Genomic DNA, 24,898 nt, shown 5'->3' with positions numbered 1-24,898 from the left:
CGTTGAAAAGTGTGGCTAAAATCATCAAAATACCGAATATCGGGAGGTTCCGTTATATGGGGGCTATACGATATCGTGGACCGATATACCCCATCTTTGAACTTGACATGCCTGCGGACAAAAGAGAGATCTGTGCAAAATTTTAGCTTCCTATCTTAATTCGTTTAGACTGTAGCGTGATTACAACAGACGGGCAGACGGACGGACAGGGCTAAATCGTCTTAGAATTTTACGCTGATCAAGAATATATATACTTTGTTGGGTCTGACATGAGTATTTCGAGGAGTTACAAACGGAATGACAAAATTAATATACCCTCCATAGTATGGTGGGTGGAGGGTATAAAAATAAACGAATTTATTTTATGTTTTGTCAACATTTCGTTGGCTTGTTTCCAACTTTTTGAAGAGCTTTTGTTTTATTAAATTATCAATTATTTATTTCTTATTAATATTAATAAAACGTGACTCCACAACATTTAATTAATATAAAGTAAAAATAAGCAATCAATAAAATATGAATCACAGTTAAACTTAAGCTAAATCACAGAACCATTTCTAAATAATCGCAATAGAATAATCATTTAATTAACCTGACCATAAAAGCCCAATAAACCCATATTGAAAATTTAATTTATTTTCGTTTTAATACCGATATACTAAACGCAATCCGCCAGACTGGAAAGCAAGCCTACTTTACGAAAGTACCAGAGACCTTCAGAAGGGACTTTCTACTCATATAAAAATCATGTTTCAATTTTTTTCAAAATTATACCTTTATGTCATAAATCCATAGTATTTATAAAAAAAAAATAGGTTTATTTAAAGATATTTAACTGTTTCATGATACATACCTTAGCTAACCAGAAACGGGATTGTTGAAATAAAATATCGTTTTTTTTTAATAAAAAAATATACAATTATTTTCAATTATAAAAGTTTTCATATAAGTATAATTAAGTCCATGTCCAACATGTTGCCTTTTCTGTCACCGTTTTACTTTGTGACCCCATTCCGATAATTTTGATCATTCTTTGATATCACGCCTCATCAAAAATAGCCTACCTTTTCTAGAAACTTAATATTTTAATTCAAGATTTCTAAATTCTACCAATCTTCCCAAAATTCCATTACTTTTTCTTAATAATATTTCAAATGTATTCAATTATGGCCCCAACCCACAAGGAGTTTAGGCCTGACAAAAAATTATTTTAGACTCATTAGAGTGCTCCTCTCCACGGAAATCTTTAGTAAAAGGCGAAAGATTTATTCGACAACTGAAGAGAAGCCAGAGTAAAGATTGAGGTAACAAACCGAACACTATTAGTGGCGCACAAATGCAAGTGAATGAGAATTTTTGCCCGACTTCAATATATGCTTGAAATTGAAATGTTCATCGAAACCAAATTTCCCAAGCATGAGGGATGCGATAACACACCTTAACACATTCGTATCATAGAAACCTAAACGAAACGAACGATAAGCAAAAGAATAGCTAATGAAAGGCAATGCATGTGTTGTTGTTGCTGTAACTTAGTTGAACGCTAAGTGACAGGGTTGGAATGTTGTCATTGCTGTGAAGTGGTTGAATGGCTGGGTATGGTGTGTGTGTGTGCCTACCGCACAGTCAGTGGTGAGTCATGTGCCTATGGCAAAACAGGTATGGGCATCAACTGTAATGTGGTTGCCTGCTTAGCTGCTGCTGGCACAATTTAAATAACAGGGCTGGGGTGTTTGTATGGTTTAAAAATGATCGCAAGTGAAATTTTTTGAAAATATTAAAATAATACCTGTTCTAACTCTAAATAAAATGCACTTTGGAGGTTTGACTTACTTACTTACTATTGACTACTGATTTATTTATTATTTATAGAAAATGCGTAAAAAAATTTGAGGTCCATTTTTTTATAAAAATAAATAGAGAAAATATGAACTGATTTTAATTGAAATAAATGCACCCATGAAGATGTCGGACAAAATCTCACGAATAAAATTAGTTTTTGTGAACAATAGGCCGATAAATGAAATTTTAAAACTTAAAATTTAATATTGTATTTCAATAAAAATTCCATAAACTATATGATTCCATAATCTATAAAAAATTTCACAAATGTAGGATACTTTATATAATCTAAATTAATATAATAGTAAAGATACGAAAAGTAGTTTAAGGTACTAAATATGGTACCCTTTGTTGATGAGGAATCAATGGAGCTAGAACTTTTAAATTGGAAAAGAGAGGCCCTGATGGAGTGTATGATAGATGTACCAAAGGGTTTTTGTAAAATCCTACTATAAGTGTACGAAAAGTACTAAAATGTACTGCATTTGGTAAGATTTCGTATCATGTGAACGGTTAGAGCTAGAAACTTGAAACTTTAAATTGCAATCAAGGTTCAGGAGTAGAGTCGATATAAGGAGTAGTATTGAAACTTTTTACTAATGTATACGAAAAGTACTAAACGGTACCCAATTTGAACTTAACATTACCGGTGGAGGGTAGGATTGGGATATGGAGGAAGTTTCCCAAATTATGTACTTATATACACAAAAAGTACTAAATTTGGTACAATTTCGATTTGGGTGAACCAATAAAGCTGGATTTCTGAAATTTATAAATAAGATTACTATTGAATTGCAGGACTTAGAATTGTAGGATTCATACCTATGTGTACTAAATTTGGTACAATTTAAATCTTGGAAGAACCGGTAGAGGTGGAATAATGAAAATTGAAAATAAGATTTCTATAGTGTAGTATGGTGTAGGTAGTTATGGAATTTGTACTTAAGTGTACTAAATGTTACTAGATTTTGTAAAATTTGGATTTGTGTGAACCAATAGACCTTATATCCTGAAAATTGGAAATAAGATTACTGTCGGAGTATAGGATTGTGATATTTAGGTACTTTTGGAAATTTGTACTTACAGGGTGACTGATACTTCTCATCTTCACACCAGATCTTTGGTTAATTAATGTATTGTATTGTGTGCAATTTGGCGACAATCTTTTACATCACATTTTATAAGAGTTAGGGTAAGTGTGCCTAAGTTCGACATGTCCCAGTAGTCGGCACTTTTTATTTTTAAGCCCAAATAAATGAAAATATTATTTAATATTATTGTCAGCTATCTTTGTGTACAATTTCGCTAAGAAAAGATGATTTATTCTAATAAAAATTAAATTTTTGTCTGTGAAGGTCCTCAACAATCCATATTCTTAAGAAAAGTACAATAAAGACGTCGAATCAGTTTAACTAAACAAAAATATTATATTTTAATGAATTAATTTATTATTATTATTAATTATTCTTACAAAAAAATTGGTATACCGACTGTTGGAACATGGCATACCGACAATTAGCAAGCGGTGCCGACTACTGGCAAAAAAGCATTGTTTTAATAAAACCACAAATTTATGAAATTTAATAAAAATTTATTAAAACTTTATTTATTATTGCAAAAACTAGACAGAATTTTGAATCTGAATAAATTAAATTTGTAATATTTGAAAAGTTCCACTCAGAATAAAAATCCTAAAAGTGCCGACTACTGGTACACTTACCCTATTAGTTGGCTCTTACGAATATACAGAGTCCCAAAAATCTATAATTAAATCGATTAACAAAAGTCCACCAATCGAATGTCGACTCAAGTATTTCCAATCGCGGTTATAAAAGTAACAAATATGGAGGAGTTAATCATAGATGACTCACATATATTAATGTTTATTGGAAATTACTTTTTTCATGAAAAATTTGTTGGGAGATAACTTTTTGTGTTCTTTATTTTTATGAAAATAATCAGAGATTATTTTTTGGGCAGTAAATTTTCAGTGGGTATATCTATTCGTATAAAACTAGATTCACGTGAGGTTTTTTTTTTTTTGAAAAAAAAAATTCTTCCGAAACTACTTTTCTTTAACATTACTGAGTTTTTCGCATTTTTAGGGTGATTTAAATCTTTGTTTTTCAATGCATAATATTAAATGTTCTAATTTTTTACCGTAACTCCTTTATTATTGAATTTTTTGACTTTATTGGGGTTTTAAATATTATTTTATTTAAAGTTGAACTCTTCAGTTTCTTATTTTGGCCATAATTCCTTTATTATCAAGTGTATCGCAATTTTATGTAAATATTTAATTATTTTTTTTTTAAGTCCCTTTCGTGCAACAAAAATCAATAACAAAGAAAACATTGCAATAATATTTCGAAATAATGCGAATTTTTGTGTTTGTCGTCGAGAAACTCAAGTCAATTTTTGATAATAGTTTGACAAACTTTTGGTAGTGAAAGGTCTAAAAATAGAATTTTTGTCAGAGGTACAATTCGAAAAGTCCAATTTTCGCTATTGATTTTTTATCGACTTTTTATTTCATTTTTTATACCCTCTACCATAGTATGGAGGGTATATCAAATTTGTCATTCCGTTTGTAACACCTCGAAATATACATTTTAGACCCCACAAAGTATATATAATCATAATTAGCATACAATTCTATGTCGAATTAGCTATTTCCGTCCGTCTATCCGTCTGTCCGTCTGTGGAAATCCCTCTAGCTTCCGAAGGAAATTAACTAGGTTGATAAAATTTTACTCAAATGTATGTTATGTCTGCAGAACTTTTGGTATTGAAAATGGACCATGTAGGTCCACGTTTGGGTATATCCCTCATATAATGGTACCTCCCTATTTTCGGTACTTTGATGATTTTAGCGACATTATTCACCGGAATTGTTTCAAATTTGGTATTTGAGGTTCGTAATGGATATTACAGCCTATGACAGTAAATAGTCTGTACAGGCCCACGTCTTCGTATAGCCCCCATATAACGGGACCTCCCTATTTTCGATATATTGATGACTTTAGCGACATTATTCACAGAAATTGTTTCAATTTGGGACTTGAAGTTCGTAATGGATATTACAGCCTATGACAGACAATTATCTGTACGGGTCCATGTCTTCGTATAGCCCCCATGTAATGGCACCTCCCGATATTCGGTATTTTGATGATTTTAGCAACATTATTCACGGGAATTGTTTCAAATTTGGTACTTGAAGTTCGTAATGGATATTGCAGCCTATGACAGAAAATTATCTGTACGGGTCCGCGTCTTCGTATAGCCCCCATATAATGGCACCTCCTAATTTTCGGTACTTTGATAATTTTAGCGACATTATTCACCGGAATTGTTTCAAATTTGATACTTGAAGTTCGTAATGGATACTACAGCCTATGACAGAAAATTGTCTGTGCAGGTTCACGTCTTCATGTAGCCCCAATATAACGTTATCTACCTATATTCGGTATTTTAATGATTTTAGCGCCATTATTCACCGGAATTGTTTCAAATTAGGTATTTGATGATCGTAATAGATACTACAGCCTATGACAGAAAATTGTTTGTGCAAGTCCACGTCTTCGTATAGCCCCATATAAAGGCACCTCCCGATATTTGGTATTTTGATGATTTTAGCTACAGTATTCACTGATTTTTTTTCAAGTTTCGCATTTAAATATTGTAATGGCTTATGACAAACACTGCCTATACAGGTCCACGTCGTCGTATAGACCCTAATATAATGGCTACATTCGATATTTTTAAGATTTTAACAGAATTTTTAACGGATTTTATTTTATTTATTTATTTACTTTTTTTGAAAATTGCCAAATTCGTTCCGAATGGTGGAGGGTATTCAAAGTTCGACCAGCTAATCATTAAAATCGTAAGATAGAAAATTCGACTTTCTTCTTGAAGGAAAAAATCGAAAATCTATTAGTCCACTTTTGTTTCGACTACGCATCCCTAGCTTGGTGAAACATCTCACTCATCGACTAATCGACATGTGATTAAGTTGTTAGACATTTTTTAATGGAAGACTATTATTTAGAAGACTTCCCCTAATTAAAAAAAAAATATTTTTTTTAAAACCATTTTTGTAATTTGTAAAAATTTGTATTTAATAGACATAGCAGTTGAAAGAATATTTTTTTTATTATTTTTATATTTTTCACAACGAGCCCTCTTTCAATTCCAAATGCTTTTTTATAAATTTTTACAATCGATTCACGCCTCTCGCGTGTTTAGTGCTCTACTAAGAGACCACTAAGACCAACAACAAAGCAATACAAATTCACATTGCCAGTTTATGGTTCCAACATGCTTTGTGCTACGTCATGCCACCACTTTATACATTTTTGCTGTGCCGGCAGATAGGCACTGCTGTTGTTGTTCCGATCAATATGTTGTTGTGGTTGGTAGGCCCACAGCATATAGGTAGGTAGCCAAGCAAGCAAGCAACCAAAATACCCATGCATGCTGTTGTTGTTGCTGGATTTTATTTTTAGTTTCCCCTCATTTTACGTAGAGCTGATAATAATGCGCTAACATTTATTCTCATGATTTTGTATGACTTTAACGTTTTCGTTGAATTTTTTTGGTTGTGTGTTTTTCATTTCATGGCATATAATTCTCATTTACTTGCAATTCACATTACGGTATAATGTTCATGTTGACCAGTGTCAGGTTATCGCTTCTCGGCCTTATGGCTAAGATCAAAGTGTAGTATCTGTTCTTATCAGCTTAACATCTGATAGATCCTCCATCGGAGGACAACAAATGTTAAACTGATTTTTGGAAATTGACGGAAGTCTAGGGGCTTGCTCCACTTCTGTCGCGGGTTGGCCCGGTATTGCAGTACCGCCGGGATTTCGGCCCACATTAAATTAATACATTTCAAATAAAAAGGGAAAAAACGAAAAGGGGGGTGGGTTGTTAAAGTTGTAAGGAGATTTTTGTTGAAAATCTCTAGCTAATATTTTCTCAGTGGTGTGGATTTTGAGATATGATATGTTGGTTGTTTTTTGCCGGAATGTAAAATTATTAACGTTAAAATAAAAGGAATCTTTTATATTATTTGAGAAGCCACTTGAAAAATGTACTTATAAAAAAATGCATCTGATTTATTATTTTTAGATCTAAAAATTTTAGAATTCAATTAAAAGAAAGTAGGACTGTTATTGTTATGATTTTTCTAATATTTTATGATTTTATAAATACTGAATATAAATTGAAGAAGTATTAAATTGAAAAAAAAAATCAGACAGACCGCATTTATTATCTGATTGAAATGAAACAATATTTGTTTGACCATAGGACGAACAATCGGTTGAAATTCTGCCATATGCATCCTCAACCGATCTCGGGTTAATTGTGTACAAAATGGCCAATATCAGACCAAATTACCACTATTTTGGCACATCCAAAAAATTTGCAGAAAATCGGTTCAGATATAGCCATAGTTTCTGTTTCTTCCGATTTCGTGTCCCTCGCAGGTGTAACTTTCACTCCAAAAGAATGATATTTGGTACCAGTCATCAGTGACAGCCCACCAATAGATATTTTAATTTAATCAAGATTGGTTCAGATTTGGATAGCTCCCATATACAGGGTTGCCCATATTCGACGGACCCATGTTTTTTTTTTAAATCAAAGAAAAAAATAAAAATTTGGCGGTTGGCAATGTTAATCATTTAATTTGTTCCAAGTAGATTTGTTTATATAAATTTTTGAATATGATATCTCTCAAATGGCCGCATCTGGCGTTGATGACGTATTGTGCCCTTTTTGCAGAATTTTCCATTGTTTTTGCCAACATTTCGGCCGGAATAGCGGCTATTTCTTCAGGAATGTTGTCCTTGAGCTCTTCTGCGGTCCTTGGCTTGTTAACGTAAACCTTTGACTTCAAATATCCCCACAAGAAGAAGTCAGGCGGCGTCAAATCGGGCGAACGCGGTGGCCAGTCCAAATCACCACTTTTCGACATAAAACGGCCCGGAAAGAAATTCTTCAGAAAATCGATTGTTATGCGACTTGTGTGCGGTGGAGCGCCGTCTTGTTGAAACCAGAACTGCCTCATACGCTTTCGACGAATAATTGGCATCACAAAATTGGTCATCATGTCGCGATAACGCTCCTGATTGACGGTAAGAGCATGGCCATTTTCATTTTGGAAGAAAAACGGCCCAATGACCGTTTCCGCACTAACGCCACACCAAACTGTGACTTTTTCGTCATGAAGAGGCACTTCTTGAATGTCCTGAGGATTTTCAGTGGCGTAAAAACGGCAATTTTGCTGATGACTCTTTGGGCCCATTCCAATCGACGAGGCTTGTCCGCAGGCAACATTCTTTGCGTCAATTGAATTTTGTACGGGAACAAATGCAAATCAATGCGAATAATCCGTTGTAAAGTGGACCGAGCCATGCCCAACTGCTGAGAACGGCGTTTTTGGGATGTTCTTGGGGACCTCTCAACACTGGCTCGTACGCAGCGATATTCTCGGCCGATCGCCTTGTTCGCCTTACCAGTCGAAAATGTTTCGTATAAACGCTTAATGGTGTTCTTAGAATGCGCACTTCTCACATTTTTGAATGTTTTAAAAGCACGTTGAGTTTTCACAATTGACTTCTTGTAAATTTCAACTATTTCAGAGCGCTCGCGTGGCGTGTATTGGTTCATGGTAAAAATCTGCTTGGACTGACGCTTCAAACGCGTTATTTCATTAAGCGATGTGACATCTCTGTCAAAAGTTATGACGTTGCCAGATGGGTCCGTCGAATATGGGCAACCGTGTATCAAAAGTTCGGCCCAGCCAAACTTACAGCATGCTACTTGTTTTTATCTATCAAAAATGTAAATAAGTTGACTTCAAAAATCTTTAAAATTTGGGGGCGGAATTGCATGATTGAAACACATATCTGGTTCACGAAATCAAAAATACCAAAACCTCCAAAAAACTCCAATAATTTTTTGGTCACATTCACAATGGGGTTATTACATAATTTGAACCTACATCCCTTCTTCCAATGGTGGAACGATTAAAAAACCGACCTATTTCCTATTTTTTCACATCGCCTCCCTTATCCAACTGCTCACCTCTCACGATGGTGTTGACTTAAATTACATCTTTACCAAATGTAAGCCAAAATAACCTACTCTTAATATTTAAGCCTAAACGACTACCTTTCCCAGTAAATCTAACGAAAATCCTCAAGCCAAATTGAAATAGCAAACCTCAACAACAACAAACAGGCCCCGGAGAAACTTTAAGCAGTAACCATTTGAGAAGACGAAGAAGAAGAAAAAACAACAACAACAACAAATATTTGTCACCTTATTTTCATTTACACACTAGCCGAGAATGCCTACACATATGCAACGAAAAAAAAGAACATGTCAGCATTCAGCTGGAAAATGTCAATGGATGCCAAGTCAAAGGTAAGATTTGAGAAAATAACGAAAGATTTCAGAGGAAAAATGGCAAAAAAGTGAGCAACGGCAGAGAACCACGATGAAGAAAATCCCCCCTCCACACACACACATACGCATTCATATGTGGCAAAAAACCCCTCATGGCTATGCATTTCTTTTTCGTTTTATTTTTATGTTTTTTTTGTTTTGCTTTTCTTGGGAAAAAGTGTAACATACACTTGGGCGTCTACTTTAAAGTAAATACTACGAAATGCGCACTTGTATTAAAAATGTGCATACAAATACATTGAAATGAACATTTTCCTCAACTATGACCCTGCTCTGCCTCTGTGGCATCCTGGAACTTAAATGCAAGGGAAAAATAACCGGCTTAACTGCTAAGAGAAAGGGTTGCAATGCACTGGAAAGGAATGTTCTCAGGGCCAGAAATTGCATTGCCACACAAACACACACAGAGACATAGAAATAAATTTTCTCTTTCTCTCTTTCGTTGAGGATTGTGTCAGCTCATGACCAAAATGTTCTCAAAACTGAGCAATAAATTTCAGTTCATATGAATTACCTTTATAACTTCCGTGCCTTGCGATTTTGAAAAATACCTGACATTATGAGATTGCATGACTGCAACTTCACTCAGTGCCTATTCTCTCTCTCCTTCTCTCTTCCATTTGAATTCAACTCATAAATCACATGTTTGTTGTTTGCCTGCGCCTGGAAATATGCAGCACTCCTATTCGCCAGAGAAATGAGAGAATTCTCTGGAATTTTACAGAATCCTGATTGGCCAACCACGGGATAAGGGAGCTTTTTCTGCGCCTGGCATTTGGGGGCAATAATTTATGTCCAGAGAGCAGCAGCAACACTCTCCGGCCACAAAGCGCATTTCCCAAATAAAAAAAATGCTATGCTCCCTAAAATCCCTAGGGATCCCTAGGGCATTTGCGTATCCCACACATTTTGCATTTGAGCAGGTCCGTAATTCCGACACCTATGGTGGTAGATTTTCATCGTGGTGGTGGTGATTTTGTTATTGTGGTGTTTTGTTTTTGTCCATGAATTGTTGATTTGTTGCTTGTTTTGGAGATTTTTGTCTCTGGCTCTTTACCTTTTTTGGGGGGGAGACCAACTCTCATGAATGGTTGGTGTTAGTGGTGGGCGACTAATTCCTATACCCACCCCAAGCTCGATATAGCTCATCACATGCAACAGTATGTTGCCGGCATTAATGAAGTATTTGTACTTTGTTTTGCCCTGGCATTTGGATGGAGGGTGGGTAGAGAGTTAGGCGGGTCAGACATTCCTATGCTTTGTTTGCTCGCTGACATTGATGCCATGAATTTGTTTCAATAGGCCAAACAGTGGCGGCATGGATTTTCCATTATTTTTATAAGGAACAATAATTTTGAAATAGAAATAAATTTTCTGCAGACATATAATTAGAGAAGACAAAATTTTATTTCTAAAAAAAAACATGTAAAAAAACTTTTAGTTCGGCTGGCCCGATCTTTGAATATCCTCCACCATTTGCAACGAATTTTGCAATTTTCAAAAAATATAAAATTCGTTAAAAATGCTTTTAAAATCTTAAAACCGCCAAATGTATACGTTATATTATTGTCTATACGACGACGTGGACCTGCATAGGTAACATTTGTCATAAACATTACAATATTCAATGGCGAAACTTAAAAAAAAATCGCTGAATAATGTAGCTAAAATCATCAATATAGGGAGGTACCATTACATGGGGTCTATACCAAGACGTGGACCTGCACAAACAATTTTCTTTCATAGGCTGCAATATCCATTACGAACTTCAAATAACAAATTTGAAACAATTCCTGGGAATAATGTCGCTAAAATCATCAAAATACCGAATATCGGGAGGTACCTTTATGTGGAGGCTATACGAAGTCCTGGACCTGCACAAACAATTTTCTGTCATAGGCTGCAATATCCATTAGGAACTTCAAATAACAAATTGGAAACAATTCCTGGGAATAATGTCGCTAAAATCACCAAAGTACCGAATATCGGAAGCTACCGTTATATGGGGGCTGTACGATGACGTAGGCCTGCACACAGACAATTTTCTGTCTTAGGCTGTACTATCCATTACGAACTTCAAATACCAAATTTAAAACGTTTCCGATGAATAATGTCCAATACCATGTTCAATACCAAAAGTCCCGCAGACATAATACACGTTTGTGTAAAATTTTATCAACCTATTTTATTTCGTTAGGAAGCTAGAGTGATTTCCACAGACGGACAGATAGACAAACGGACGGACATCGCTAATTTTACGCTCCATACTATATCGGCGCTTTGATGCTTTACATTGCGAAGTAACCTAAGTCGAGGGAGTAAATACCTCCCTCTAACACATTTTTGAAATTTTCGAATTATGAACCATTGGAATCCCTGCATTTTAGGTATCTTGGGTCCTTGGCAATATTTCTGTTAACAATTCGAGAAAGATTTTGGTTGAAAATATCAACCCTCAGGCCAGTCACCAAAGGGTCCTTTTTATACCCTTCACCACATAGGGTATTATGTCTTTGTGCATTTGTGTGTAATATGGAGAAGGAGGCAAAGATAGACCCATAGTTATTTTTATTTTTTCTACATAGGCTGTCCGTCCGTCTGTCCATACATTTTTGTGAACAAAATGGAGGTCACTTTTATTATGCGATTGAAATGAAATTTTCCAAACAATATTAGTTTGGCCCAAGGACGAAATTGGTGGGAATCGGTTCAAATTTAGATAAAGCTTACATATATATCTTCATCTTCAGATATAACTATAGCACCCATATATATATTTTTCATCTATTTGGGATTTTAAGTCCCTCCCATGCGTAATATGCACACCACAAAAATGATATTTGTTACCAGATATCAGATGCAGCCCTGAAATAAGTGCATCAAATTTTGTCAAGATCGGTTCAGATTTGGATATAGCTCCCACATATATCTTTATCCGATATCATGTTTATTATGCACCAAATGTCTAATATAAGCCCTAATGGACCTAATTTTGGCACTTCCGACCGAATTTAGTCTAGAAGCAAGTTCTTGAAATTTAAATATATATCGGTTCAGATATAGCTATAGCTTCATCCAAATTTGTGTTAAAGTCTCTAACATGTGTAATATGCACTCCACAACAATAATATTTCATACCGGACATCAACTACAGCTCGAAAATACCTCTTCTAAATTTTATTAAGATAGGTTCAGATTAGGATATAGCTCCCATATATATATCCTTAATCCGATTTCTTGTTTATTGTGCAAATAATGGCTAAATCTTCCCAAATGGAGTGAATTTCTTGACGTAAGTTTCCATTTTGTGGAACTCGATTCCGATACATGTTTTATACCCTCCACCATACTATGGAGGGTATATTAATTTTGTCATTCCGTTTGTATCTCCTCGAAATACTCACGTCAGACCCAACAAAGTATGTATATTCTTGATCAGCGTAAAATTCTAAGACGATTTAGCCATGTCCGTCTGTCTGTCTGTGTGTCTGTCTGTCTGTCTGTCTGTCCGTCTGTCTGTCTGTTGTAATCACGCTATCTTTCGAACAAATTGAGATAGAAGGCTAAAATTTTGCACACATGTATATTTTGCCAGTAGGCAGGTTAAGTTCGTAAATGGGTCATGTAGGTCCAAGTTTTCATATAGCCCCCATATAACGGTACCTCTCGATATTCGGTATTTTGATGATTTTAGCGACATTATTCACCGGAATTGTTTCAAATTTGGCATTTAAAGTTCGTAATGGAGACTACAGCCTAAGACAGAAAATTATCTGTGCAGGTCCACGTCTTCGTATAGCCCCCATATAACGGTACCCCCCGATATTCGGTATTTTGATGATTTTAGCGACATTATTTAACGGAACCGTTCCAAATTTGGTATTTGAAGTTCGTAATGGATACTGCAGCAGAAAACAGAAAATGGGCCATGTAGGTCCACGTCTTCGTATAGGCCCCATATACCGTACCCCCCGATATTCGGTATTTTGATGATTTTAGCGACATTATTTAACGGAACCGTTCCAAATTTGGTATTTGAAGTACGTAATAGATACTGCAGCAGAAAACAGAAAATGGACCATGTAGGTCCACGTCGTCGTATAGGTCCCATATACCGTACCCCCCGATATTCGATATTTTGATGATTTTAGCGACATTATTTACCGGGATTGTTTTAAATTTCGCATTTGAAGTTCGTAATGGATACTTCAGCCCATGCCAGAAAATTGTCTATGCAGGTCCACGTCTTGGTATAGCCCCCATATAACGGTACCCCCTATATTCGGTATTTTGATGATTTTAGCTACATTATAAACAAATTTTTCTTCATGTTTCGCATTTAAATGTTGTAATAACTTATGACAAAAGTTGCCTATGCATGTATACGTCGTCGTATAGACATTCGGTATTTTTAAGATTTTAACAGAATTTTTAAAGGATTTTTATACCCTCCACCATACTATGGAGGGTATATTAATTTTGTCATTCCGTTTGTAACTCCTCGAAATATTCATGTCAGACCCAACAAAGTATATATATTCTTGATCAGCGTAAAATTCTAAGACGATCTAGCCATGCCCGTCTGTCTGTCTGTGTGTCTGTCGGTCTGTCTGTCCGTCTGTCTGTCTGTTGTAATCACGCTATCTTTCGAACAAATTGAGATAGAAGCCTAAAATTTTGCACACATGTATTTTTTCCCAGTAGGCAGGTTAAGTTCGTAAATGGGCCATGTAGGTCCAAGTTATCATATAGCCCCCATATAACGGTACCTCCCGATATTCGGTATTTTGATGATTTTAGCGACATTGTTTACCGGAATCGTTTCAAATTTGGTATTTGAAGTTCGTAATGGATACTACATCCTAAGTCAAAAAATGAGCCATGTAGGTACACGTCTTCATATAGCGCCCATATACCGTAAGCCCCGATATTCGGTATTTTGATGATTTTAGCGACATTATTTAGCGAAATTGTTCCAAATTTGGTATTTGAAGTTCGTAATAGATACTGCAGCATAAAACAGAAAATGGGTCATGTAGGTCCACGTCTTCATATAGCCCCCATATAACGGTACCCCCGATATTCGGTATTTTAATGATTTTAGCGACGTTATTTACCGGGATTGTTTCAAATTTCGTATGTGAAGTTCGTAATGGATACTTCAGCCCATGCCAGAAAATTGTCTGTGCAAGTCCACGTCTTCGTATAGCCCCCATATAACGGTACCCCCCATATTCGGTATTTTGACGATTTTAGCTACATTATAAACAGATTTTTCTTCAAGTTTCGCATTTAAATATTGTAATAATTTATGACAAAAGTTGCCTATGCAGGCCCACGTCGTCGTATAAACATTCGGTATTTTAACAAAATTTTTAACGGGTTTTATTTTTTGGAAATTGCCAAATTTGTACCAAATGGTGGAGGGTATTAAAAGTTCGGCCCGGCCGAACTTACAGCTTTTTTACTTGTTTTATAATCAACCGAATTTTGCCATTTAGTGAAACTCGGTCTGGTATATGCGTTGCTCCAATAAATATTTTTATACCTTCCACCTCGAAAAGGAGGGTATATTAACTTTGTAATTCTAAAAAATCGTCATAAAGTATGTATATTCATGATCAGCATAAAATGGTAAGGCGATTTACGATGTCGGTCTGTCTGTTGTAATCACGATACAGCCCACATTATTTTACGTATAGCTTCAAAAGTTGGCAGAACAATTTGTATAGTGTCTAGGAAGGTTGATATTGAAAATGAAATTTATCAGTCTACGTTTTGGTTTAGCCGCCATATAGCGGTACTTCCCGATATTCGGTATTTTCACGATTTTCGCCACATTTTTTTACGGATTTGTCTAAAAATTGGTAATGATAGGTCATAATGGGTTCTAGCTCGGATGGCGAAATATTGTACATATATGTAGGTCCACGTTTTTCTATAGCCTCCGTTTAGCGGTACCCCCCGATATTCTGTATTTTCATGATTTCAGCGACATTATTTACCGAAATTGTTTCAATTTGGTAGTTGAAGTTCGTAATGGATACTACAGCCTAAGACAGTAAATTGTCTGTACAGGTCCAGGTCTTCGTGTAGCCCCATATAACGGTACCTCCCAATATTATTCATCAAAATTTTTTTAAGTTTCGTATTTGAATATTGTCTTAATGGCTTATGACAAAAGTTACATATATTCTGTAATTTTAAGATTTAAACCGAATTTTTAACGGATTTTATTTTTTTGAAAGTTCGGCCCGGCAGAAATTACTGCTTTTTTACTTGTTTATTTCCACTTTATAATTTCATATATTGTAAACTAGCTGGCCCGGTCCGCGTTGCCGGCCCGTAGTTTTTGTCTATTATGCATATTTGTCAAAGCATAATTATTCAAAGATATGAATGTTATAAATGTTCACGTACTGGTAGATTAATTTTTATTTTTAGTCAAATAAACAGTAATTTGGAATTTACTGTATTTTGTACATCTCATAATTGAGGGCTGAATGATTTAAGAATAGCCAAAGTTAATTAATTTTTTAAACCCATTAGCACCTCAGATTGTGCATTAGAGGCCTCATAAGTCCCCCTAACCATGTCGGTCTGTTTGTCCGCCAAAAGGTGGACTTGAAGGGGTACTATTACAAAAGAAAATTCTAAAATTTGTAGACATGTTGACATTTTTTTGTAAGATTTTCACCCCCCCCATTTTTAGCCAAATCCTTTGAAATATGGTAAAATGCGAAACATCGACCTACATTGGAAACTTTCTTCACCCCTTATAATCCAAGATGACAAATAGAGGCCAAATCGAAAATATAGCAGAACAACATAGCATGTCAAACTGAAAAAAATCACGTGATTTAAATAAGTAAAAGTAGTTTTATCCACCTCATAATTGAGGTCAGACTGATTTCAGAATAGTCAAATATAATTACTATTTTACACCCATTACCGTAATATGGGAACTAATTTTATTTGTCATTCAAATTGTAAATTGAAGACCCTATAAAGTCCATATTTTTCATCGTAGTATAATTCAATGACGATTCAACAAATATTCGGTCCCGTGCAACTTTCTTTCTATACTATTTGGTATTTTACTGATTGTACTCCCAAAAATTTTTGAATTTTGAGCTCTCATTGGACGGATTATTTTCACATGACAGAAGTAGGGCCACGCATTGATATAAGTCCCATTAGTCTCTTTCGGTCATTTTTGTTTGTTTAAATGTCTGCGCATCTTCCAGCTGAAGCACGATGTAGGCCCTGGAGTTGAAAGGTAGATGTCAGTTACCATCGCATTTCGCACTTATTTCATTTTTTTGGTGAAAAATTGTATATAGTGAAAAATTATTCTTTATTTTGTTCACAAAAAATCCACTGAATTCAATATGACAAAAGAAGAATAACAAATTGAAAAAATCTTCAACTTGTTCGCTAGTTTTTTACAGCAACTGTTTAAAGATCCTTACGAAGTTTGTCAATAGAATGTACTTTTATTTTAAAATTCAATTCCATTGGAATTTTTTTTTCGATATTTTCCCGTTTTGATAATTTTTGCATAAGATCTCTTTTTTCGTGATTTTTTAACGATTTTGAAAAAGTAATTATCTTTTAACTTTGGTGTGACCGCGTTAAATTATTTCGATATCATCTATCCCCTTTCGCCACCACGTAATTCTTTACTACACTTCCATGTAACCCGCCATCAATATCAGTTCTCAAGAAATCAAGTCAAATAAATTGGTATTAATATTCGAATTCAAAAATAAAATATAAAAACACTACAAATGTACATTAGAAAAAAGTAAGTCAAAATTAGAAAAAAATCATGCAAAATAAAACATTACTATTGTACATTTGAAAAGTCAAAATGAAAATTTTAATATATCACATTTTTACGCGATTTTTTGGATATTATCCTTTTCGGAGAGGAGACAATTCCGAATTTGTGTGAATCGTTAAAATCAGTCCAGCGGTTCTTAAGTTATAAGCGTAGTAACTAACACAACTTACATTTATATATATAGATTTTTATTTTCCACTTTCAAAAAACATAGGGCAATCTCATTCGGAATAACTAGCATGTTAAATAAAAACAACAATTACCACGATCAGACAGCAATACAACAACGTATTCCTTGTTGTTGTATTTTCATACACACAATACATTTAAGGGACAAATGTAAAATGTTCCAGCTACCTGAATTCAAACCTTAAAGATCATCCCCATTCGCATCAGAACACATTATTGTTTGAAATTAAGCAACTCAATGCAACATCAAATAACTCTGTTTACCCTTTCTCTTATTATAATTCTCATTCTCTCTAAATTGACAATTACTTATAACATTTTCGCAGATCCCTGTTTAGTTATCGCTTCTCGGCCTTATGGCTAAGATCAAAGTGTAGTATCTGTTCTTATCAGCTTAACATCTGATAGATCCTCCATCGGAGGACAACAAATGTTAAACTGATTTTTGGAAATTGACGGAAGTTTAGGGGCTTGCTCCACTTTTGTCGCGGGTTGGCCCGGTATTGCAGTACCGCCGGGATTTTGGCCCACATACGAAAATACATTTCAATTTTTTTTAAGATTGGGCACACGTAGATGTCGATTAGTAAAAAGAAAAAAACTGGGTTGAAAATCTTGCAGATTTTTTTGAAAGCGTGTAATAAGAAGACCTTTTTGGGTGGGGTAGTGAATGTGGCAAGTTTTTTTTTATGTTGGGAGAGGGATTTTATTTTTAAGACGTATAGAAAAATATGAATCTTTATAGGACGTATAAATTATAGCGAAGGAAAGGCAGTTAGCCTTCTAATATGGAGTATTTATACCCTCCACCATACATAGCATGGAGGGTATATTAAGTTTGTCAGTCCTGTTGTAACTCAACGAACTAAAAATTTTAGACCTAACAAAATATATGTATACTTGATCAGCTGAAAATTCTTCGACGATTTAGCCCTGTCAGTCCGTCTGTCCGTCATAACTAATTTAAATAGGAAGGTACAAGTATGCACAGATCAGTCATTTGTGTGCATGCAGGTCAAGTTCGAAGATTGTTCACGATATCATATAGTCCACATATAGCGGTACCCTCCTATATTCGGCATTTTGATGATTTTATTCACATTTTCAGTGAAATTGTCTCAAAATTCACATAAAGAGCTTCTTCTAAGTACTTCAGAGAAAAGTCTAAATAGGTCCACGATATTATATAACGATTTTCATTTAAGTGGGATTTTTGGACGGATTTTTTTTTTTTTTTTTTGAAGGGTATAACAAGTTTGACCCGGCCGAACTTATTTGCTTTTTTACTTGTTTGAAATAACTTCATCTAGGAATCTAGTAATTGACTTTGAAAATATTTTTTTCGGAATCTAACAGGACTCTGTTCAAGGATTCTGATTTAACAGCATTTTCAAAGACCCTAGTGGTGGTTTTTGATTTTTTTGCAGTTGCGGATTTTCAAAAAAAAATTTTCCCCAGCTTTACTTTTATATGTAAAACAATTTAGCTTCTCCGACTCTAGTCGTATTTATCGCTTTTTCTAGGATTGTAGCTGTGATTTTTGAATGAATTCATAGAAGCTCGCGAATATATAAAGAATTATTAGTGGTATTTTAAAAAATTTAATCGTGAAGTAGTTTCTTCATTTAGGTGTCTAATAGCAGAGTTACACAAATTAATCTTCTTTGGACGGATTTTTTTTTTTGAAAAATTTCAAGATCCTTCAAAATGCTGGAGGGTATTAAAAGTTCAGTCGGGTCAATCTTATCTGCTCTTTTACTTGTTTGAAAAAAAATTCTTCTTCCAGGAATCTAGTCATTGATTTTGAAAAGTGTTTTCTTACCGTTTTTTTTTTAGGATTTTTATTGAATTGTTAATGCTCTTCTATGACTCTAATCTTGGATTTTTAAAGGTATTTTTAGAAGCATTATCAGGACTCAATCGTGGAGTTAAAAAAATCAAAAATCAAGATTTTTTTAAGAGGAATTTTTACATCTCCTGATCTGGTATTTTTAAGGATTTTATACAGATTCTGATCCTGAAGATTGAGAAGACTTTTTAACGATTTTTAACGATAGAATGTTTAAAGCTTCTGATAGGGTATGTAAGAACCAAATAAGATTTAAAATTTATGATTTTTAAAAGAAATTGTACATATCCTGATAGTTTATTCCCAAAAAAAATGTTTAAAGAATTTTTTGAAAAATTCAATTTTTCGAATCGTATATTTTTAAACGAATTTTTACATCTTATGATCGTGTAAGATAATCTTTAACGATTTTTAAGGAATTTTTATGATTGTAAAATAGAGAAACTTGAGAATTTTTTTTAAATAAATTTTTCTGCTCCATCTTCAAATTCAGTCTTATATATACAAAAGATTTGTTAAAATTCCTGCCGTTTATTTTTAAAAGATTTTTAGAATCTTCCAGAGTCTTGGATTTGAAGAAAAATATATTTTCTACATTTTTCTTGTCTCCATAAAATTTTAGGGATTTTTAGCGACATTCACACCTCGTAAAACCCAAATAGGGGGTTTATAAAACATTTTTTTAATAATCTAAATAATGGTATTTGACCATTCAAAATATTTTTAAGGATCAATTTTTTTTGAGAATGTTTTTAAGAACTCTATTTTGATTTGTTTAAGATTCAAATGATTGATTTTATAAAGAATTTTTACGGGATTAATCTTTTAGTTTTCAATTAATTTTGATCCATAAATCGCGGATTTTTATAATAAATGTTTAAGAAAGGATAGAAAAGGGATTTTTGAGGATTAAAATCGCAATTATTTGAACTAAAGACCCAAATCCTTGTTATTTTAAATAACTTTCTAAATATCTTTGAGGATCTTGAGATCCTTGTGGCTTTTAGAAATGTTGGAGTTTTAAGGATTCAAATCGCCGATTTTTGCAGATTTGATTTTTTTTTGAAGGACTTTTTAAGGGTTTAAATATTTTTTTTAAAGATCTAATTATTTTAGAATTTTTAAGGAATGAAATCTTGGATTTTTAAGGAATTTTAATTTTTTCAAGTTCTTGAAGAACATTTTAAGTTTCCGAATAATGGATTTCTTAAAATTCTAAATAATAATATTTTATTAAAATTTTTAAAGATTTTTTTTTTTAAATTTTTAAAGAAATGTATATTATGTCTGCAGGACTTTTAGTATTGAAAATGGACCATGTAGGTCCACATTTTGGTATAGCCCCCATATAACGGTACCTCCCGCTATTTTTTTTTTTTTTTTTTGATGATTTTGGCGACATTATTCTCCGGAATTATTGTATTTGAAGTTCGTAATGAATACTACAGCCTAAGAGAGAAAATTGTCTGTGCAGGTTCACGTTTTGGTATATCCCCCATACATCCCTATTTTCTGTATTTTGATGATTCTAGATACATTATTCATCGATTTTTTTTTTCAAGTTTCGCATTGCAATGGCTTATGAAAAAAGCTGCCTATGCAGGTCCACGTCGTCGTATAGACTCTAATATAACGGCTACATTCGGTAATTTTAAAATTATAACATTTTTTTGTAAATTGTCAAATCCGTTCCAAATGGTGCAGGGCATTCAAAGTTCGGCCCTGCCGAACTTACAGCTTTTTTACTTGTTTTTAAATAAATTCCAGGTTCTAAAACGTTGATTTTCAAAAGACCACCTTAAGAATCTTTATGGTACTAAATATTGGTTTTCGAAAGAATTAGATACAGGATCCAAATCATTAACTTTAAAAAATCTTTTTATGGGAACCTTTGAAAATTCAAATTTAGGATTCTTAGAAAAAGTTGTAAGATCAAAATCGAGTATATTTTAGAATCGTGGATGTTTTAAGGAACATTTTTTTAGGATCTTAATTGTTGATTTTTCTTGGATTATTTAAGAATCCAATGGGTTTTAAAGATTTCTTTTTTAAGATCCAATTTATAGATTTTTCAGATATTTTCAAAGAATTCCATATCATGGATTTTTAAAGAATTTTTTAAGATCCAATGATTTACACCAAATTATAGATTTTAATTAAAATTACTGATCTATCCATATCTTGGCCTCTTGCAGCTTCTTTCAAGAATCCCCGAAGCAAAGAAATTAAAGCGCTTGTCAATTAATTTTCTCAAGGCTATTGGACTAATTAAAATCTTTGAATCTTTTATTTTTATAAACTTTCCAATTATTCCCGATTTTTCCCTTAGGTATCCATTTATCGGATTTTATAATAATTTTTATGAGGAATTTTAATGGAATGGAATGGTACCTGTGTCTGGATTTTTTTTTTCAATTTTTTTAAGGATCCCTGATCTTGATTTTTTGGTAATGGATCTATGATTTTTTCAAATCGGTTATTTTTAAATAAAATTTTGAAGAATCGCAAATAAAAAAATCAAAATTGTGAATTTTCCCAAAAATGTGGATCCGCAAAGCACAAAAAATAGCCAAAGCATCAAAATATCCTCCTTAAATATTCAAATCGTAATTTCAAAGAAATTTCCAACAGCTCCCAAACTATCTATGGATTACACTGGATTACAGATTCCGGATATGACCCCGATGGTATCAAATTTTGGGAATTTTTAAGAGCTCTGAGAATTTTTTATGAATTCCAGAGAAACAAAAATCGCGCATTTTCCTGAATTTTTATTTTTCAAGGATACTTAACGGATACTTTAAATAATCAATTTCAATTTTTTTAATTAAGAATTGTTGATTTAAAAAAATATTCTAAGAAAGACTCTCCCAAACAGTATTGATTAAATATTTTTCAAGGATAACTGAGAGAAATTTGATTTTGGGTGTCAGGATCCAAAGAGTATTCTTCGATGATTTCTGTAAATCCAACGTATAAAATTTTTAATGAATCCTTAAAGATCTCTTCGAGGCATTATGTTTTGGAATTTTAAGTAATTTTTCTAGAAGTCTGTTTAAAAAAAAATTACGGAATTTTTAGGGTAAAACATCTAATAAAAATATGGATTTTTAAAGGATTTTCCGAATTTAAAAAATACATTCTTTCGTAATCCATCCATTTCGGATCAATTAAAAATACGGGCTTTAACGGAATTTTCAGTTGCCCTTGCTTACGTCGAACTTTATCCCCCATCCTTTGAAAAACTCACACAATGCAGTTTTTTCCTAGCGGGTAACTGGCCTAAGGATTTCAAGGATTATTTTACAAATCTATTCAACTGCATCATCATGGCCATTGACTATGACCATTTGTTTTTATTTATACTCCTCCCCCATTTTGGAAAATTGTGGTTTTCAAAGGGGTTGTTTTCAAATTCAACAAAACATAAACAAACCGGCGCAGAGCTTTGTTGGAGAATTACTCAGAGTAAATGTCTACACCATTTGCTCTCTGCATATTTTTAGGCGAAATGGAATGGATTTTTCTCTCTCTCCCAACAATTTGCCTCAAAGCTTTTGGCGAAAAACAAAAGCTTAACATGATTTTAGGAAATTGGCATTTTTCGAAATGGATTTCCCGGGAAATTTTGTAGTTTTGAAATTTCCGGAAATATTTAAAACTTTGTTGAAAAGTTGCATAATTTTGGGGATATTGTCATTATTAATATTTTTACCAAAATGTTCATTCCACCATTTTTTTGCGGCAAATTGCAAGCAACATGTTGCTTATATAAGTCTTATGCTATGTTTTCTCCGCTTTAGTGTTATTGTCGCAAAGTAAAGCATAACTATAGGCGTTCGTTTGCAATTGCGATTAACGTAAACAAATCGTGTGTTGTGTGTGTGAAAATCTCGTCGACATTTGTCCTTCGGTGTTGTTAAGCGTTGTTCTTCGTTCATCGCTTAATTGCAATGCTGGAAACTTTTCGAATGTTTTGCGATTTACTGGGCAATTTCGTTAATGGATAAAGTTAAATTGTGTTTCTTTTATGTGATTTTCAAAAAAGACGTCATGTCAAAGATTAGGCCGTCGATGATGATAAAATGTGTGAAATAGAAATATAAGAAAAGGTAGACGAGCAATGAAAAAGTAAATAAATGTTATTCCAAATACAGTTTGAGCAAAAGCAGGTGTTTAATCAACGTGTACCTAAAAGTAGGCAATATTTATTTTTTTTAACTAAAAAAATATGAATACGAATGGAGACACGTCGCAATTTTTTTTTTTGCAACAAGTCGATTGAATAAATATTTTTTGACCGGTTTTGTATAATTTTCTGACTTTTAGAGCCAAAAAATAATTACTCGTTAGTGTTTAAATAATGGATTGGTATCTAGATAAAGTATTTTTGCTAGGTAAAGATACATGACAAAATACTTAAATATTTTTTGAATTTTGTCAATAACTCAATATTTTTTATATTAACTTGGAAGATTGTTTATATAGAAAATCGCTGATTTTTAAGCACTTCTGTCATCAAATAATCGGTGAATTAAAAAAAATACAGACTCTGTAAGGGATAAATCTGTAAGCACATTCAAACTCTGGGTCATGATTTTTTTATACCCCACATCACATAGTGGTAAGGGTATTATATTTTTGTGCATTTTTTTGTAACATGGAAAAGGAAGCGAGATAGACCCATAGCTAATTTTGCAGATCTTCATGGAATCAATTTCTGAGTTGATTTTGTAAACAAAATGCAGGTTGCATTTATTATCCGATTGAGATGAAATTTTCAAAACATCATTTGTTGGGCCTAAGGACGAACCCTATCAAAATTGACTGCGAATTGGTTCAAATTTAAATATAGCTCCCATATATATATTCAACCGATTTTGGGTTAATTGTGCACCAAATGGCCAATAGCAGTCCAAATTCCCAATTTTGCCACATTCGACCGAATTCAGTCTAGAAGCAAGTACATAAAATTTAGTGAAAATCGGTTCAGATATAGCTACAGCTCCCCTATATTTGTTTCAACCGATTTGGTGTTTAAGTCCCTTACGTTCGTAATATACACTCCATAAGAATGATATTGGTTACGAGTTATCAGATGCAGCCCAGATATACCTCTGCCAAATTGTATCAAGATCGCTGCAGATTTCGATATAGCTCCCATATATACCTTCAACCGATTTCGGGTTATTTGTGCACTAAATGGCCAATATCAGTTCAAATCACCTAAATTTTGGCACATCCGGCCTAATTCAATTTAGAAGCCAAAACATCAATTTCGTGAAAATCGGTTCATAGATAGCTTTTGCTCCCATGTTTCAACCGATTTGGTCCTCAAGTCCTTCACATTCGTATTATACATTCGATAACAATGATATTTGGTACCAGATATCTTATAGAGCAAGGAAATTCCTTTGCCAAATTTTATGGAGATCGGCTAAGATTATGTCCAAATCTCATACATCTTTAATCCGATTTCAGGTTTATTGTACAAATAATGGCTAATATCAGGTCAAATGGCGTGAACTTCATGACGTACTTTTCCATTTGGTGGAACTCGGTCCCGATATATATTTTTATATCTTCAGCCATATGGCTACAAAGGGTATATATTTTTATATATCATCAAAAATAACGGTTTTAGACCCTAGGTCTCTTTGGACAAAATCCGTTTCAGAGCATTTTGAGTC

General features: G+C 33.6%; 3 non-coding genes across 3 annotated transcripts; 2 read left to right on the top strand and 1 right to left on the bottom strand.

The window, feature by feature from the left end:
* Positions 1-1,173: 1,173 nt before the first annotated feature.
* Positions 1,174-1,296, bottom strand: LOC131805827 (U5 spliceosomal RNA). The gene has a single exon (XR_009343846.1). It is a non-coding gene; the product is annotated as a U5 spliceosomal RNA (small nuclear RNA).
* Positions 1,297-6,531: 5,235 nt separating this feature from the next.
* On the top strand, positions 6,532-6,727 carry LOC131805828 (U2 spliceosomal RNA). Its single transcript, XR_009343847.1, has one exon. It is a non-coding gene; the product is annotated as a U2 spliceosomal RNA (small nuclear RNA).
* A 10,972-nt stretch (positions 6,728-17,699) lies between these two features.
* LOC131805830 (U2 spliceosomal RNA) lies at positions 17,700-17,895 on the top strand. The gene has a single exon (XR_009343849.1). It is a non-coding gene; the product is annotated as a U2 spliceosomal RNA (small nuclear RNA).
* Positions 17,896-24,898: the final 7,003 nt, after the last annotated feature.

Source organism: Musca domestica, unplaced genomic scaffold (assembly GCF_030504385.1).
Source record: "Musca domestica strain aabys unplaced genomic scaffold, Musca_domestica.polishedcontigs.V.1.1 61, whole genome shotgun sequence".
NCBI classification, from domain to species: Eukaryota; Metazoa; Arthropoda; class Insecta; order Diptera; family Muscidae; genus Musca; species Musca domestica.
The sequence above is the reverse complement of the archived record's forward strand: the minus strand, read 5'-3'. Positions and strand labels throughout refer to the sequence as shown.